General features: G+C 35.7%; 1 long non-coding RNA gene across 2 annotated transcripts in view; it reads left to right on the top strand.

Annotated features, from left to right (window-relative positions):
• Window positions 1-16,503, top strand: part of LOC141746188 (uncharacterized) — a 28,605-nt gene extending 12,102 nt beyond the window's left edge. The window contains exons 4-5 of one of the 2 annotated variants that reach the window (XR_012588259.1): window positions 11,252-11,407; window positions 15,529-16,503. This is a non-coding gene — a long non-coding RNA (uncharacterized LOC141746188). The remainder of the gene's footprint in view (window positions 1-11,251; window positions 11,408-15,528) is intronic. The other variant, XR_012588258.1, reaches the window with a different exon arrangement.
• The last annotated feature ends 245 nt before the right edge of the window (window positions 16,504-16,748 follow it).

Genomic DNA, 16,748 nt, shown 5'->3' with positions numbered 1-16,748 from the left:
TCTAAAGTTATCTGGAAGGCTGCTGCTGAAAAAGCAGTTCAGCAGACTTTGAGATAATACAGATTAATATTCTAACTTTTTATTTCTTAGCCCTCTTCTCTGCAATTTTCTCTAGTCTCTCCTTGTAGCATCTGTGTTATTTTATCTTAAAAGTATAACTGGGATCTTTAAATAAGAGAAGGGTAAAACTACTGATCATTCCAGCTAAATACTTAAATCACAGTTTAAACTGAAACTTCTTGATCTAAATCAATTTAAAAAAAATCCTCTTAAAATATAGAATATAGCTGAATTAACATACCTGAAAGGTCAGCAATTTTCAGAAGGGAGGAGTGTGTACCACTGCTGCTGATACGTGGGACAGAACCTGTTAGTCTGGACCTGCCAGCCAAGATACTGCGAGCAGGGAAGCAGAGCCTCTTCTATAATAGTACTCCTTTGACTGGGGAGGGGGGGGACGACGACAACAACAACTAAAAGCGCCTTCTTATGTTGAGTTAACTAATGTGAAAAACTAGAGGAGCAGATTAGTTTTCCAACAGGGTACTGGGCTGAGGAAAAATTATTGGAAAGGCTAAGTATTTACTTCTTCTTGCAACATCATAGATGAAAACTCAAGTTGCAAACACACAATTCTGCGCTGTAAACATTATATGCATTTCAAAGAGGGTATAGGAGGTAGAAGGAGCCAGACATACAAAAGCTGTTTCTTCAGAGAAGGTAGGAAAGTTGAATTGAGAATTTTAGATCTGATTTATTGAAATTTTTAATATTTCCATTTAAGGGAAGACTAATTTCAGTTCTTTTCTAGTGTAAAAATGCTCAGTAGTATGGAAATTGAACCAGCTCCAGTTTAGAAGCCTTTTAAACCATAAGGAATGATTATTATCTTAAGCAACTGTAAAGTGAAGGCGGATTTTTTTTATTTTAACTCATGTGAAGTAGTATGAAACAAAACCCAGATGCTTAAATTATTTTATGTTGTAGTTCTTAATTATCAGAAACTAGACTTTTAATAAGAAGTTACTACAACCTAAGCTGTACAGAATGTTTATAAATAGGTCATTGGAAAAAATAATGCACCTCTTTCATACCTGCAGTGCTACAGAGTTCTTAGTCGTTAGTTTCTAACTCGTAGTGAAGTGGAGCTTGGAAGCAATACATGAAATTGAATGCTAGTATTTTTTTAGTAACTTACAATATTTACTGTGATGTAGCAGGTAGTCTATCACAGAAATTGCTCTCTCTCTCCCCCCTGTATTGTGATCTGATCTATAGCTATAGGGTTCTGTACGGTTTTTTTGTCCTATGAATGGTTTTCTGTGTCTGTCATTCACCCGCCTACTTCTCTTGGTGGTGTGTCATGGGTTACTGTTGATCTGCTTTGCTTTACCGGGATCTTTTATTATGGTTTTCTCAGAGTTGGCATTTTATCTTTGTAGGTGCTTAGGAATTAATATCTCATAATGATCTGACATTTGCTACTTTGAAGTCAGAATTTTTAAACAGGAGACTTGGCAATAGATGTACTGTATCTGCTCTTAACAGTTTAATTAATGCTGTGTTATATATGCACATTTTTTTTAGCGTATACTATTTGGAAACACTACTTGATATATAGAATGAAAAAAGTGTGCACACTGCCTAAGCGATGCACGTTGTTGTGTCTGTGAACTCTGTACGTTTGTAATGTTAAATTTGTCAAAGTTAATGTGTTGAAAAGTAACAAGTTACTTAAGCTAGTTAAATGTCTCTTTCTAGAGGAAAATTACCATAATGGTTACTTTTACTAAAATGCAATTACTGTCATTGTAACAATCAATCATATTTTCTTGTGGAAGGAACTTTACCTAGCTCTGAATGCATTAAAATGTGAGACTGCTCTGCTCAGTGTTAAAATAAACTGCAGAAGCAATATACTTTTTGGGAGAATCAAGTGGAAGTTCCAGTCATTTGGTTGTCTTTATTCAAAAATAGAAATTAACTTAAATGAAATTGAGCCAGGTGACTTGTAAAACACCAACCAAAGCATTACAAATTCTGAAAGGCTTTACAAATAATTGAAAAAGTTTTTCTTACAGCTGAGCTTGATTAAGCCTTAAGCAACAAGTTCCTGTATGCATTTACCACTTGGCTGAGAGAATCTAGGAGGCTCCCCACAGCAATCTGTAGAACAGGGTTGGTTTGTCTGCTGTGGCATCCTCCCACTTTTCTTCCTTGCAGCCTCTTCTTTTGGTCTTACTAAGCTTGCAACTTGCAGTCTTCGTTTTCCTAACGTTTCTTTTCCTTAACCTTCTTTCTTTCCCCATCGTGTCTTTCCAGTGTCTTTGTTCTGCTAACTCCTGTGAACAATTCCTGAGGAAATAAAATCTTCTGCAAAAAATAGGAACAAGATGAAGAAACTTGAATTTTCTACTAGATCTTTTCCCAAACTAGTCTCTGAGAGATTTAGATGTATCAGAGGTAGCTGTTGCTTCTTGACCTCTCATGCTGTGTGTAAATGTAAGAGACGGGCATTTAGCAAGAACAGGCAAAATTGCTGAGGCCCATTGGAAGTAGGGAAGTTGCTTTGACTTGCTGGTAGTGCTGCAAGTGGCTGCTCCTGACTCTGTGACTTCTTATTTCGCACTGAAGTGTGTGAGGACCAGTGCTTGGAGAGAATAATATCAATACCTGTCTCGGCATATTTATTACAGGATCCCTTGCCTTGCAGTACTCACTTCCAAAGACAGAAAAGTCACTTTTTAAAGTATAGGACTTTAATGTTGAATATAAGGTAATAGAAGCCCTACCAATCCTTAAACATAAAGTGGTAATTCTGTAATGATATTTGCTAATTATGTCTTTCATGGTATTAGAATAAAGCAACTGAATTACAATCTTACTTTGCCAACTGTAAATTTCTTTTTTTTTTTTTTTAGAGTAAAAATATGTCATTCTTTTGCTCTCATTGCTTCTGTTCATCCTGCTTCTGGGTAGAGCTGATATTCTATGTTTATTCTATGAAGTGATGTTACCTTGAAAATAAATAAGGAATGTTTTCAATATCCTAGATCAAAATCATTAAATATGTTATAGTTTTATTGGCAGATCAGACATTGAGATTTTGAAACCAATTTTTGTATTTTAGTTTTTCAGGTATTATGTCCTTATACTTTTCTAAACAATTTTTCTAAACAATTGCATAGCGCAATTATTATTATATAAATCAGTTTGTTATATAATAAATTATATGGTAAAGAAATGAGTTTGTTTAATACTCAAAGATATTTTCATGAATCTTTACAGGAAGTGTCTTTCCTTGCACAAAATAGTTTTAACTGCTGTGTCTGCAAAGAAGATACGTACTTAAGTTCTTATAGATCCTAAATAATTTTGGTGCTCAACTTAACATGTCCTATGAAGAACTTAATTTTTTTTCAGGCAGTATTGATCACTGCTACGTGGAAATACAATTCAAACTGTACACCTACGATTTGAGGCACAATTAATAATCTCTTGAAAGTTTTGACCTGTCTTGTTAGAAGTTTAGCTGATTTCTTCTAAGATAGTGGATCTAAAAGGGTTTTTACAATTTCACTTTTTTTGTCTGTCTTTATATAGATGCAAAAATAGCATCTTCATTGAAAAATAACTGCTAAAACATGCACCATAAGTGTTTTCACACTTTGAGATCCATGTTAATATATGAATCTACTGTGGTAAATGTAGTACGATAAACACATGCATTCCATACAGCCCCAGTTTTTGTTGAGTTTGTGTTAGGTTTATTTTGCACAAAGAGTGCCATAGGTTCCATTGATAATACACATATTTAGGTAATTTTCTGTTTAAAATATGTATGTTACTTTATTTTCACTGGTTGTAGTTAGGTAAATTATTGCTGTAAGTGTATTTTTAGTATTTATTTCAGTGCATGCTTTTCAAGCTCTCTTAAATGCGAAAAAGTGATAATAGTATCTGTCACTTAAGTCATGGTATTTTCTTGTAAGTTCATTAAGGTATTGCAATTTTTGCATTAAAATCTATGCTTTGGTTTTAAAATTTATTCTTTTATATGAAAAAGTGTTTTGGCTGGTATTCTAGGGGCCTTTGGATTTTGAAGAGATAAACTCAGCAAATGATATCCTTTTACAAAATTTACCTTGTACTAAAAATGCTTTACTTAATGTCTCAGTGTTACGGATCACATGGTAAAATGAAATACCCGAAAATTTGACTAAATGCCAAATTGGTCTGTTACAAGCCAAATGCATCACAAACATATTGGGTAAGTGGTCTCAATGCAGTTTATGAGATTAACCCCAAAAGTACAATAGTGAAAATGTAGGAGGAATTTGGAGAGGCACATGCTAGGGTGCAAAATTGTGCAAAATGATTGAGTTCAGAGGGGCCTCTGGAGATCTTCCCTGTGAAAGGGAGACAGGTTAGAGTACAGCAGGTGTCTGACACCTAGATTGATCATGAAATATTAGAAAAAGAATATTTTATGGAATGACATACAAAGTGACAGGAGAGAGCAGCATTACCAGCGTTTGGAACAGAAGTATATAATTGATCTAATGAAAGGAAAGCATTTTTAAGCATTGGATGTGTTTAGGCGGTGGCTAACTAGATTTTTGGGATTTAGAGGATTTATATACATCATATCTCTAACAAGCTCTTAATTCCACTTCTAGACTGCATTTCCAATCTACGTGTGTGTGTTTAATGAAATTGTTTAAATTTTGTCAATGAGATATATTTAATGTCTTCTTTAAACAAAAATAATAGGAGACTATACATATTAGTTTTATATATAGAATAGTTGTGATCATGTGTTAATATGCACATATAATAAGCTTGTGTAAACTAGGTAATCTTATTCGTACTAACAATGGAATAAAAAAAGAGCAATGAACAAAAAAGAGCATTCTTAACTCAGAGGCTGAAAATAAAATATTTTTCAAAGCTAACTGAAAAAGCTACTCTGTCTTTAGGGTAAGTTACGATATAGATGGTAAAGCTATTTAGAAAAGGTGAATAGAAAGCATAGTAACTCCTTGCCTGGCTGGAAAGATTTTTCAGTAGATGAGAACATAAATACTCTCGTATGTACTCTTGTTTATCAGATTCCTCTTGACTATGAGTGGCTATCTCCTTATTACACTTCTATTAAACATTTTTAGATTAATATGTAGCATAAATGGAGTAATTACCTATTATTAACTTTCTACAAGTTGCCCTATTAGAATGACATTTTATTGTTTCTATCTTGCAATATATTCCTGGAATAGATAATTACTTCACTGATGTAATCATAGAAATAATAGTATTGTCCTTATGTTAGAAAAATGGAGGTTAATACAAATGATGTTCTAATTAGAATTCAGAAGACTGGTTGGCACACAGTTGATTTTGTTGGCTCTCAGCCTAATCTTGTTACGTTGTTTTTAACTATGAAGAGAGTGGGTTTAAAGATCTCCAGCTGTGCAAATGAGATGACGGAGTTAAAAGAGCTTAAAGAATCAGAAAAGTATAACTCCTTCAAAACAAATTATGTAATAAACGCAATGCTTAAAAATGTGGCCTAAACATCCTTTAATGTAATATGGACACTTCTGAAAAACAATTCCTATTTCTGGTGTCATTAAACAGAAAGAGTCAAAAGTCTTGTAGTACTGTGCTACTTACAATACTACTCTCTAACTGTATAATAACTTCTGCATTTAAGTAGCATATAGGTGTAAAACATTGGTAGTATGTTACATTTTTTATTTTTAAAAGTGTAGTAATACTTTAAGTGCTAAGAAACCACTTTATTTTTCCAAATACATGTAACACTCACATTATGCAACTCTATAGCTCTTCTTCGTAAAACTGTTTATAGCATTAGTTTCCGTGAGTTCCAGTACATTTATGTCAAACTTTATTGATATGGTTGACTGCTGAGACAGGTGATTCAGACCTTTTTGTCTTTTTTTTTTTTTTTTGAGAAACAGCTAACATAAAATCTTTACCTTCTGTGGCCATTTGACTGTACCAGGTTATTTGGATTTAATTGCATTATATGAGTAAATGCAATTGCTGAATACTTCAGATAAAACTAGACCCAAGCATGGTCCAAGACAGACAAGTGGAACTCCATCAGCTCTAATGTAGGTCCCCAGTCCAGTGGTACTTGTAGGGTGAACATATTGCAACGGAACAGGACTTGACAGCTCCAAGAAATTCTGTTGATACAATAATGACATACTTTCTATAAATAAGGTGCTTTTCAATATGTTCTTTCCATGAACTGGCTCGTAGAAAACCATGGTAACTATATTGTTACTGGCACATCTGAGGACTTCTCACCATTAGCCGAGTTCTTCACCCACCAGCTCTGTGGACATGAGTCTTTACTTCAAAGGTCTTTGGATTTGCACTTGCCCTGATGCTGAGTAACGTTTTCTGATCTTACAGTTCTTACTTCTTTAAAGAAAATAATCTGTGACTGATTTGTACCTCTACTATTCCCTTAATTTCAAGTTTTGTTGAATATCTGTAGGAGGGTTTATAAAATAAGATTCCTCTGTACGAATTCAGAAGCCAAACTGTGACCTACCCAGTGCACGCATCCTTTATTCAAGAGTTTCCCATAAAGACCCCAGTAGACCTGCTTATCAAAATAAATAAGAGGGTTAATGTTTCTCTGTGTAGTTCCCCCCCATTGTACCTATTAAATCATTAGATTTCAAGTTGTGTCAAATTAGTATAGGAGAACCAAAAACTGTAAAATGCTTCAACATCATTCTCTTTGTCTTTTTTTTTGTCTATTGTTGTATATGGAACACAAACATGTGCACAGAAAATCAGAGCATATTTATTTAGTATTTTCAGGAAGGTTTTATTTATAGCTGTGATTGCGGTAAAGATTCAGCCACTCTACAATTAACTTATGCTGTGGTGGAGAATGGTGACTATGTTCACTCCTTTTGTAGTTCATGTAGACAGGGAAAATCAATACACTTTTGATAAAAGTATCAACAAATACTTTCTTCGGGATTTATTTGGAGGTATCTTACAATACTTCGTATTAATGAGAAGTTGCAAATGAGACAGATGAATGTCTGTGAGGATATGGTACAATAAACGTAAGCGTGAGTTTGCAATGGTAGCAATCCAGATGATTTAAAAATGTATACTTTTGTGAATATTGTTATATTAAGTTGGGGCCTAAGAAGCAGTGTCCTGGTCCAGTATCATGGATCTATTGGCCATTGAAGATAAAAAAATCTAGCTTTCAATCAGCCCAGCTAGTAATACAACCCAACTTGTTTAAATGTATAAGCACTAGAGGCTTGCAAAGAGGAAGAAGTGTGAAGGGTGCTGTATGTATTTTCAACCTTTAGAAAGGCTGCAGAGCTGGACAATTCACTTTCTAAGACTTCTTTTTGTTGAAATCCTTAACTCTGTAGGACACTTCAACTTGTGTGCATGTATGCACCTTATCATTGCATCTCAGAGCATATACTGCCCCTCATACGCAATAAAATATGTATAAAATAAAACACAGGGAAATAAATGGTGGCACAGACCTTCCCGGCTTTATAAAATCTAGTTAATGTCTTCTTTAAGTAACAGAAACTTTGCTTCTGTGAGTTACTAATTTCTACAGAGTATGCTTTTTTGTGTTATGGGGTGTGAAATGTGAAAGAGTCATCAGCATTTTAAAATATTTTTTTCCTCCATTTAGAATGGCTTTTTTTTCCTTGGGTTAGATGAGATTCATTACTATATACAAAGCAATACTTTTTTTTTTAACTTGCCCTTTTTTTTGTTTTAAGACAACATTCAAAAGTATCCATGTTAATGGCTTAAATTCAGTTCTCATCTTTTATCTTGGTTAAGAACGAAGGACAGAGCTAGACTGCAATTTTAGTTTTCTCCATATAATAAGAAAGTTGTAGAGCTGGAAAGCACATCATTTCTATGGGCAGAATTTTCTTTTGTGTGGGGAAGAAAAAAGTTTTAATCAGTTCTGTTCATATCTTCAGGAGTTTGGGTGGTATTTTTTTAAGTCCTTGACTTTTCATCTTAGAGCATCTTTATGGTAGGTTGGAGCAAGTTCAATATAGATGTTCGTGACTAGGTGTGATTTGTTCCTTCTTAAAACCAAGCATCAGTATGGTCTGTTCTCTAGTCAATCAGCTGAATTGGCATTTGACTGCCTTGGTGACGGCTGCATGACTGGCTGCCTGTGAGGTCTTTTGCCTGTTATTATAGTGTTTCTATTTTGGAAGTTTTTAGGTGTTACCATATGTTGGTAAAGCATCCTATTTTCCCTTAATTTTTTCATTTTCTTAAAGTTACTCCACCTTTCAGCAATCATTTGTTTGAATTCCCTTGGGTTTTCTGATACAATTTTCATTTAATGCCGATTCTGTGATTATGTACAATACTGTTGCCAATTCATTGAACTGATTAAATTTGACTTGCAACCAAAAAAATCATCTTATCATACTTTATAATTTTTCAGATTTCCATATACTGTTTTTTTATCTGTGTCTTTGTTGGAATGATCAACATCTCTTGATATGTCCGTTTACAACAGACTAAGTGAATCTGTGTCCTTGAGTGGGGATGTATCTTTCTGGGAATTCCCCACAGAATTGTATCAAATACATCAGAGTAAGATACCATGAAGCATGAGTATCTAGAAGGAGGAAAACTAGGTCAATTGAAATGATCACTGAGACTGTTCAAGAAGGCCTGTGAAGGAGAATTCTGATTTCATACCTGATCACTTCAGACTACATAACCTTGGAAAGTAAGCCAGGCAGGGTAAAAATACCTTTACTTGTGTGTTGCAATTCAGGAGACTATGGTAATATTCCCACCCGCTAAGCAAAATGGACTGAGCTACTAAAAATCTCAAACTTTAAAACAGTAGAATAAACCCATTTGCTCTTCATTCTTTAGTGCAGTCTACTGCGGGTGATTTTCCAAGTGACTAACTTTGGCAATTAGGAACTATTTTCTGCTGAACATACTGCTTTTTTACATAAGCAGTGTCTTGCACTGCTGATGCTCTTGTTATCTAAGGAGGAGACTGCCTACAATGTGAGATCTGTTTGTTCATGCTGTGTTACCAGTAGTATGTACAGGATGTACGTACCCTTTTCTCTATCAAAATACAGATCTTTTTCCCTGCCTGCCTTTTTACCTTTCCCTTCTGTCACTCCTACAGTTTATTTTAAACTTTAATTTATACCGAGCTTCTGCTTTCTCTATCAATATCACATCATTATTCTTATCTGATTCTCTTGATAATTTGTTTGCACTGGAATTCTTGGCAGTGAACTAAGAATTTCATTGTCTACCTACTCTCTTTTCTCTTGGAGAGTATAATAGAGTGGGAGGGAGAAGCCTCATGGTAATATTTTTATATTTGAAATGTAGCCACACTTTATACGCTCCTACACATTGTGCTACTTATAGATATTGAAACAAGTCTCATCTTGTGGTCTACTGCTTTTCTATTTTGGACTATTTTGTGCTAATTCTACTCACTTCATCTCAAACACTTTTATTAATGCTGCTTCTCCTTTCTTCATCTGCCTCTGTGGTATTATTTAGGAAGGGACTACTATCACTAACTGGCAAAGCATAGCAATAATCTTCACCCTAAGAAATGAGAAAACAGCTCGTGATATTAATAGGCTGGTGCCCCAGATGTGGTCATCTCCATCTCCCATCGAACGAAGAGGCATGGAGGAGAATGCATCCTTTAGAAGCACAAAGTACTTCCTCTCCTGCACCCAGCCCGTTCTGGTACATGGTGACACAGAACTCTGCTTTTTCCTCCTCTCCCATCATTTTGGAAGGCTCTTGGGACCTCAGAGTTCCCACAATCTTTCCTGTAATAAATCCAGTAGTACAACTGGATCTTGTTAAAAGTCAGTGGTAATTTGAGGAAAAGCAAATGCAGTGCATGTACTGAACAGTTACTAATTTAATATTAGAATGCTATTTTTTTGTTATGCATCTTTGTAAGCCACTAAGTAAACAATGGTAGCATATACAGGAAGTAAATAGAATTAAGTTTAAAATAGGTTATCATTGGCAGAACGGATTATCTTTAATTCCTGTTTCTTTTAAATAAGAAAAAAGATATTTTTACGTATTTTTAAAAAGATACATAGTTTATTATAAAATAAAGCTTTTCTAATGGCAGATTGTCCTTTTTCATATCCATCATCTCCTGCCTAAGAGACTATTTGTTCTGCTATGAAGTTTCTGTTTTGAAATAAGTTTACTCTACACTTCTCTTCTTACAGAAATTCTTTTAGCTTATTTTTAGGTTGCTTAGATTTCAAAGTAAACTGGGAGTGCTTTGATAACATTTAAGGATCCAGCCTCACCTGAATTCAAAAGACACAGCAACAAGAAACCCTGCTGTGTTGCTAATCTCTCTCAGTCATTTTTGATAGTTAGCACCTGATATAAAAGATAATGTCATGTGATTCACATAAATATTGAAAAATCAACTTGAAATTCAGAAGTCTAATTACATGGTACCTTATTATGAACATTCAGTTAAGCATTCAAAAACACTCGTTACAGACCAAATGAAATATACATGGAGGATCATTTCTTATATTTGACTTATTTATTTTCAACTGTGTTTTCTGCTAAAAATAGGTTAATAGAACAGTGGAGGAAAAATTCAGTGATGAATTGAATTTGGGGTTTTTTTGGCCATATCTTAATACTTACAGTCTTTTAGGTGCATTAAAACATTTTTCTCATGGCTGGGCTGGAGAAGTATTTGAAATGTATTTAAGCTGATGCATTGGAATCCCTTTTCCCAATTATAACTGCAAATGAATAAAATTTTTCAAAACACTTTATGATCAATTTTAATGTTTAACTGACTCTACACACGATCTTGGAGACTCGTTAAATCCTTAATATTGTTTTTGATAAATATGGAAATAATTAATTTTTTTGTCTAAATGTAGTTACACTCGTCAAACATCCTTCATGAGATTGGTTCCAGTGTGACTGAAACTTGGTCTCTGTTAGAGAATGTTAAATAGACGAAATAATATTTTTTGCCTTAAATATTAGGATAATACTTAATAAAGGAACAGTATGTCCTTTGTGATGTGGATTAACAAAATAGGTGGCAGTTTATTCTTTTGAGGGTAAAACTAAGTGCTTTTATTCTAAAACGACATTAACATTAATGCCATCACTATTACTATCTGTTCTTGTTCTTCCGTAGTTCCACGGCACGCTTCTCAGGTTACTGATAAAACCTCGTTTGAGCCCATCCCAAGCCTTATCAACCATAGATGATCTGTCGAATATCAAGGACTTTACTGTGTAGCTATACCTCCTAACAGAAAGCATCTTTGAAATGGGAAAAATCTATAAAGTGGTGAGTGTATTCCTGCCTTGAATTGTAGAGGTGAGACAATTGTAATGTTCACCTCAGTTCAGTTTCTGGCTCCTTTCTGAGACCGGTCATCAGCCAGTTGCGGTACCGGTTTTTGTTAGGACACCTGCCTTTTCTTTCACACAGGCCATCAGGCATTTAATGGGATGGTAAAGGCTCTTGAAGCCTTTAGGTCTGATTTGGGTTTGACTTGTCATGGGCCAGTCGAAGGATTTGTGTAGCGTTACTAATTCAGCTAATGAAAACGAGAGCGTTTGATGGTGTTCAGCAGGACTTGGAATTTTCTGAGAATGATATCCAATACTAGTTAGATATTTTTCAGGGGAATATTTTTTGGTGGATGGTTTCCCACTGCAGATGGTGGCAGAGAAGATAGCATTCCTTTCTAACTTGAGTTTCTTTGTGTGTTGTTAATAAACAATTCTGGGAACAAAATGCATGGGAGATGCAATTTTCTTTTTATGTGCCACAAAATGCTCATCTGTTAGTAAACTTAGTTCTTAGTAATAATTTTCTTTTTTCCCCCTATAGCTTATTTTTTCAGAAGGAATGCTTGTCGTATCAATTTCACTATTATAAATAAATCTTAATTTCCTGTAATGTATGTGCCAATCTGGAATAAATCCCTATGTGCGTTTTCAAAATTTAGTTCAGTTTATTAGTTTGAACTGTTTGTTTCAGGGTCTTTTGAGTCTTTCGTGTCATGGTTTAAAAATATCATTTTATATTTTTCCAACTGTAAGAAATCTTTTCTCTCTCAGTAGTTTTTCAGGAAAAATCTTTGGAATGAAAAGAAGTTCTAACTTAGCAAAAAAAAATAAAAATGACAGTTTGGGCCTTGGGTTATTCATAGTGACACAGTAACCCAATGTCATTAACAACTGAAAATCTCATAGTTAATTGCAGCTTTTTGAAATATACCGAATAATATTTTGTCTATTTTTGTAGTAAGCAGCTTTAGATCATTATGGGTTTTGATATTTACCTCTCTTGTTCCCTTCTCCATGTTTTAGGGCTTTCATGTATGTTTTTAAAAGCTAAAATTAATCTGTTAACTTTATTTCCTCCTACAGAAATAAAATAGTATAAATATTCTCACCGCATACCAACAAGTCTCAATATGATAATTATTCTGTAGGCCAGGCCTTTGTCAAAAAGTCTGGAAGAATCAATTAAAACCTAATCAGATGTCTTCACCAAATGTTCAGGGTAACAAGGTGATGCCTAGAATGAAATACCTATCGTACAGCGTACAGAAAAATAGAATACAGTAATGAATTCAGGTGGATAAATTATAAATCAAGCTGTACTTAATTTTCTTTTACTTTTGTGAAAGCAGCAAAAATGTACTGCTGTGGCCAGGTGTACTATTCAAACTGCAACTGAGACTTATTAAAAGGTACTTCCACATGTCTTCATCCTTCCATTTATGCCAGAAGCGAGCAAAGCTGCTGACAAAACTGCACGTATAGTAGTTTCTTAATCCAATGGCTGAGGTTAAATGGAACTATTAACATACGGTGTACTTACTATATGGTAGATGGAGTCTTTTTGGTACGGGTGGATCAGAGACTATTTGCCTGTGTCATGTAAGTGATCGGAAAGGATGGCAACCTCCTTTAGGGAGAATAAAGATGATAATGTAGATGCCTCCAGCCAGGGACAGTGATCTTTTAACCCAGTCGGCTGAGTCCAAACTATGTCTCATTAGAGGCTATGGGTTTGTACAGTTGGTCTGAGTTAAGACCCCAGTTCTGCTTATTGCACATTTCCACACTGAATTTGCCAAGAGCGTTATGGGATGTGCACTGGCCATGTTCAGTTAATCATTCTGGTGGAAAGTTGTTCTGGCTCAGCACCTCTCACCTTCAAATTCCACGATAAAGGACCATCCAATCTACTTTATAGCACAGGAACGACGAAGAACACAGAATCTATCATGGTACGCTCATTGTGTGCAATGCAGTGCCGAGTTGAGCTTCCCAGATCAACGTGAAAGTCCTCTCCAGAGCTGAAAGCAGCATAGCTGCATTAGGATTATCGTGTTTCTCGTGAACTGGCTTGAGTTACGCTGAAGCAGCTGTACTACGTTAAAGGCCTGCCCTGGTATCTATGCGCAGCAATGCTCTTTGCCACGTGAAAACACGACCTCGTTCAGAGTTTGTGATGTATCTCTGAGTTGCACTGCATTGTTTAGTGTAAATAGAACTACAGAAAGGCGGATACTTTTGTCTTTGCTGTAACTGGTCAGAACTGTGTAACATAAGCTTGTGTGAAACATAGCACCCAGTTTTCAGTGTCTGATATCAGAGTTATCCTGTTAACGTTAGTCATCTGTATTTTCCTTTCTGAGCGAAACACAGTGTTAAGTACTGAAACGAAGCAGCATTTTGGATATTTATAACTTGTTTATCAAATACATTGACTTATAGTTTTCAGTTTCCCTTGTTTGCCCCGCGGTTCTCTATGGAGATATTGGTATCACTGCAGTCAGGAGGTAGTAAATCCATTCGTTCTGCTGTTTCCTGGGGCACAGCTGTTCCAGCTTGCTGTGGTTTTTTGCCTGTCTGAGATCTTCTTAGGCCCAGTGGCTGATTTACTGCCCCATATGCTCTCTTTGGTATTTCTCCACAGTGTATATCTACCCAGAGTGACAACCTTATACTGCCGAGGGTTTACCTGCATATAACTGCTGCTTTTCTCCAGTTACAGCTATGCTCAGCATCATTCTTGTGCAGTCTCTGCGTGATAGATAGAATCTGGCTTTTTATAACTGTTAGATTCTCTGCTCCTCGGTGGTGGTAAGAGTTTTCATTCTGCTCCACTTGGGTACTCCGCGGGGACTAGAGAAGAGAATTATGAGGCAGCCAGAACAGTATTTTTACTTTCTATCTGTCATGCAGTAGGAAATCTACTTGGTAGCTACAAAGAAATCATCAGCTTCCAGTTACAGTGCTCCAGTGCTGGCTTAGGGCTAATGGGGAAGTTTTGTGGCAAGGCTGACTGCTGTGAATTTAAAATTGAAATCTTTGTATAGGTCAGGAAACGTGTTTTCTGCTCAACATTAAGTATGATTTTTCATTTTACGTGCCCCAAGGTGTAAAACTTGTATATGAGAGATCTTTGGACCAACATACCACATGTAGGTGATACAGTGCTGTTAGTAACTTGTGAGTCCTCGTTTTTCCCTATATTTATGAATGAGAGAACTTTTAACTGTGTTTTTTAACCGTGATTATGATTTGTTTTTTAACTGTAACTGTGATTTTTAACTGACTAGCAAAACAATGGTTTACTTAAACCAGCACTGTGATCTGACAAAGATTAGACAGTAACTTGAGAATGCACAGTGAGGAGATGTGATCAAAATTGTGAAACAACTGCTTTGTGACGAGAGACTGAATTGTTTAGGATTTTTCCGCTTTGCAAAGAGAACACTAAATGGGGAGTTATGGAGGGTGGCTATGAATTCATGAATAGTGTGGGAAAGGTGCACAGAACATAACTTTTCATAATTTTTCGTAATACAAGAAATAGGCAGTATACAAATGCAAAGTGTTCTTAAATAGCACAGAATTAAATTTGGGAATGTGCTACTACAGAAGATTGTGGAGGCCAAAAGCATGAATAGATTTTTTTAGGTCGCCATCAGTGGCTATTGAAGTGAAACAAAAACCCTAAAACCACACAGAAAACAGCTCTTCAGGGTACAGACTCCTGTTGAGGAAGATCCTAAACAGCTGATTGCAGGAGACAGAGGTGTTACAAGCCTTGGTGACACACAGAGCCAGGATAATGTGTTAGATGAATATTTTTCAGATCCAAACGGTTTTCCATCAGGGACATAATCATTTAACAATTTATCTTTGCTTGCATCATTAGAACTGTTAAAAAAAATGAATTGTGATATCAGTCCATATTGTAAAAATCTACTCAAAGTCCTTGGTCTTCAGCTCAGTGTTTTTATTCGCCGTTTAAGTTGTTCTTTGCCTCTTTAAACATAGCCAAAGGGAATGACTCCAAAGTGGAATTGGGAGAGATCAGAGAATACAAATAGCATGGGTGTGCTGCAGAATTCATTCTGGTTTTTACTTCCTTTACAGTTGCACATCGTCCTGGGACAGAGCGTCATAACAGGGGCTCACCCCTCCAGTTTTCATGTTTTCTTTCGTATTGCACGTCTCTGTCTATGACACCGAGCGTGGAGAACCCCGCTTGATTGAATTTGCCAGCAGTTTGAACGGCGTGCTGGAGCGATAGTGAAATCTACACTTCAACTGGACTCCTCCACCACTGTTGCCAAAAATAACAAAGATAACAGGTGTAAGTAGATATAGGATGTATAGCCAAACGCTTGACAGTCATGCTTTGTTTTTTCAGTAAGTGGGAGTGTTTTCATGCATGGAGCCAATTTCAGCACTGGAACACTAGTGATACTATGAATGACTTGTACAGTACTTTTCATCCCAAGAGTTTTTCCGATTGTGCAAACTATGACTCACTCTCTCACTGCTGAAATGCAGCCACCTTTGGCATTGAGCGCAGCAGTTGTGTAATAGTCCGTGACAGTTCAAACTGAGGTTTTGCTGTACTTGAAATTATCAGGGTACTTTCTCGATATGTGTATGAATGCTGAATTCTGCTGTTGCTTGCTGAGAATTTAGTAATTCATCAGCTCTATAGAGCCCCTGCTTACTATTCAAAGGGTATTATGCCTAAATATTGTATAAAGTTTGTCGGTGTTTGTTTTAAAAATTGTGGAAAATTTAGTATTTTTATGTTGATTTTGATAGTGTCTCTTTTGTTGAGAACGACATGCTTCAGGCTAATGATGGATTGGTGGAAACATTTGCATAGTGTTTGTATATGCCCTGATTTCTTTCTTCTGTCTGACCGTTTGTGACAGCAAGCAGTCTTGTAGGTTAGAGGTGGTGGCTGAACTTGTGTTTGCTGTGTTGATGTACAGCCTGCGTAATCTGTCACATGTATTTCACAAGATCTCTCAATTTTTTGTGATATTAAAGAAATGATCAAAGCTTTATGCCTCAAGAAATCCAATAAATCAGGATTAAAAAGCCTGCTTTTGAGCTGAGTTTTTGATATATCTTTAGGCTTACGCTACAGCTTTTACTGCCAATCCTAATTGAATAGCCTGCTGGGTTTTTTTAGACAGAGTTGCATCAAATAACTAGCCAGATTAAAAATGGCCTTTCTTTGCTACTAGGCAAGAAATTAAGCTTCATTATTCTAAAATTAAGAAGAAAATTCCTCATCTTACAGTTGGAATAGTGGTCTATGGTCACTGTCTTTCTCATGAGATCTT

The sequence above is a fragment of the Larus michahellis genome, chromosome 7 (assembly GCF_964199755.1).
Source record: "Larus michahellis chromosome 7, bLarMic1.1, whole genome shotgun sequence".
Classification (NCBI taxonomy): domain Eukaryota; kingdom Metazoa; phylum Chordata; class Aves; order Charadriiformes; family Laridae; genus Larus; species Larus michahellis.
This window is presented reverse-complemented; position numbering and strand designations above follow the sequence as displayed.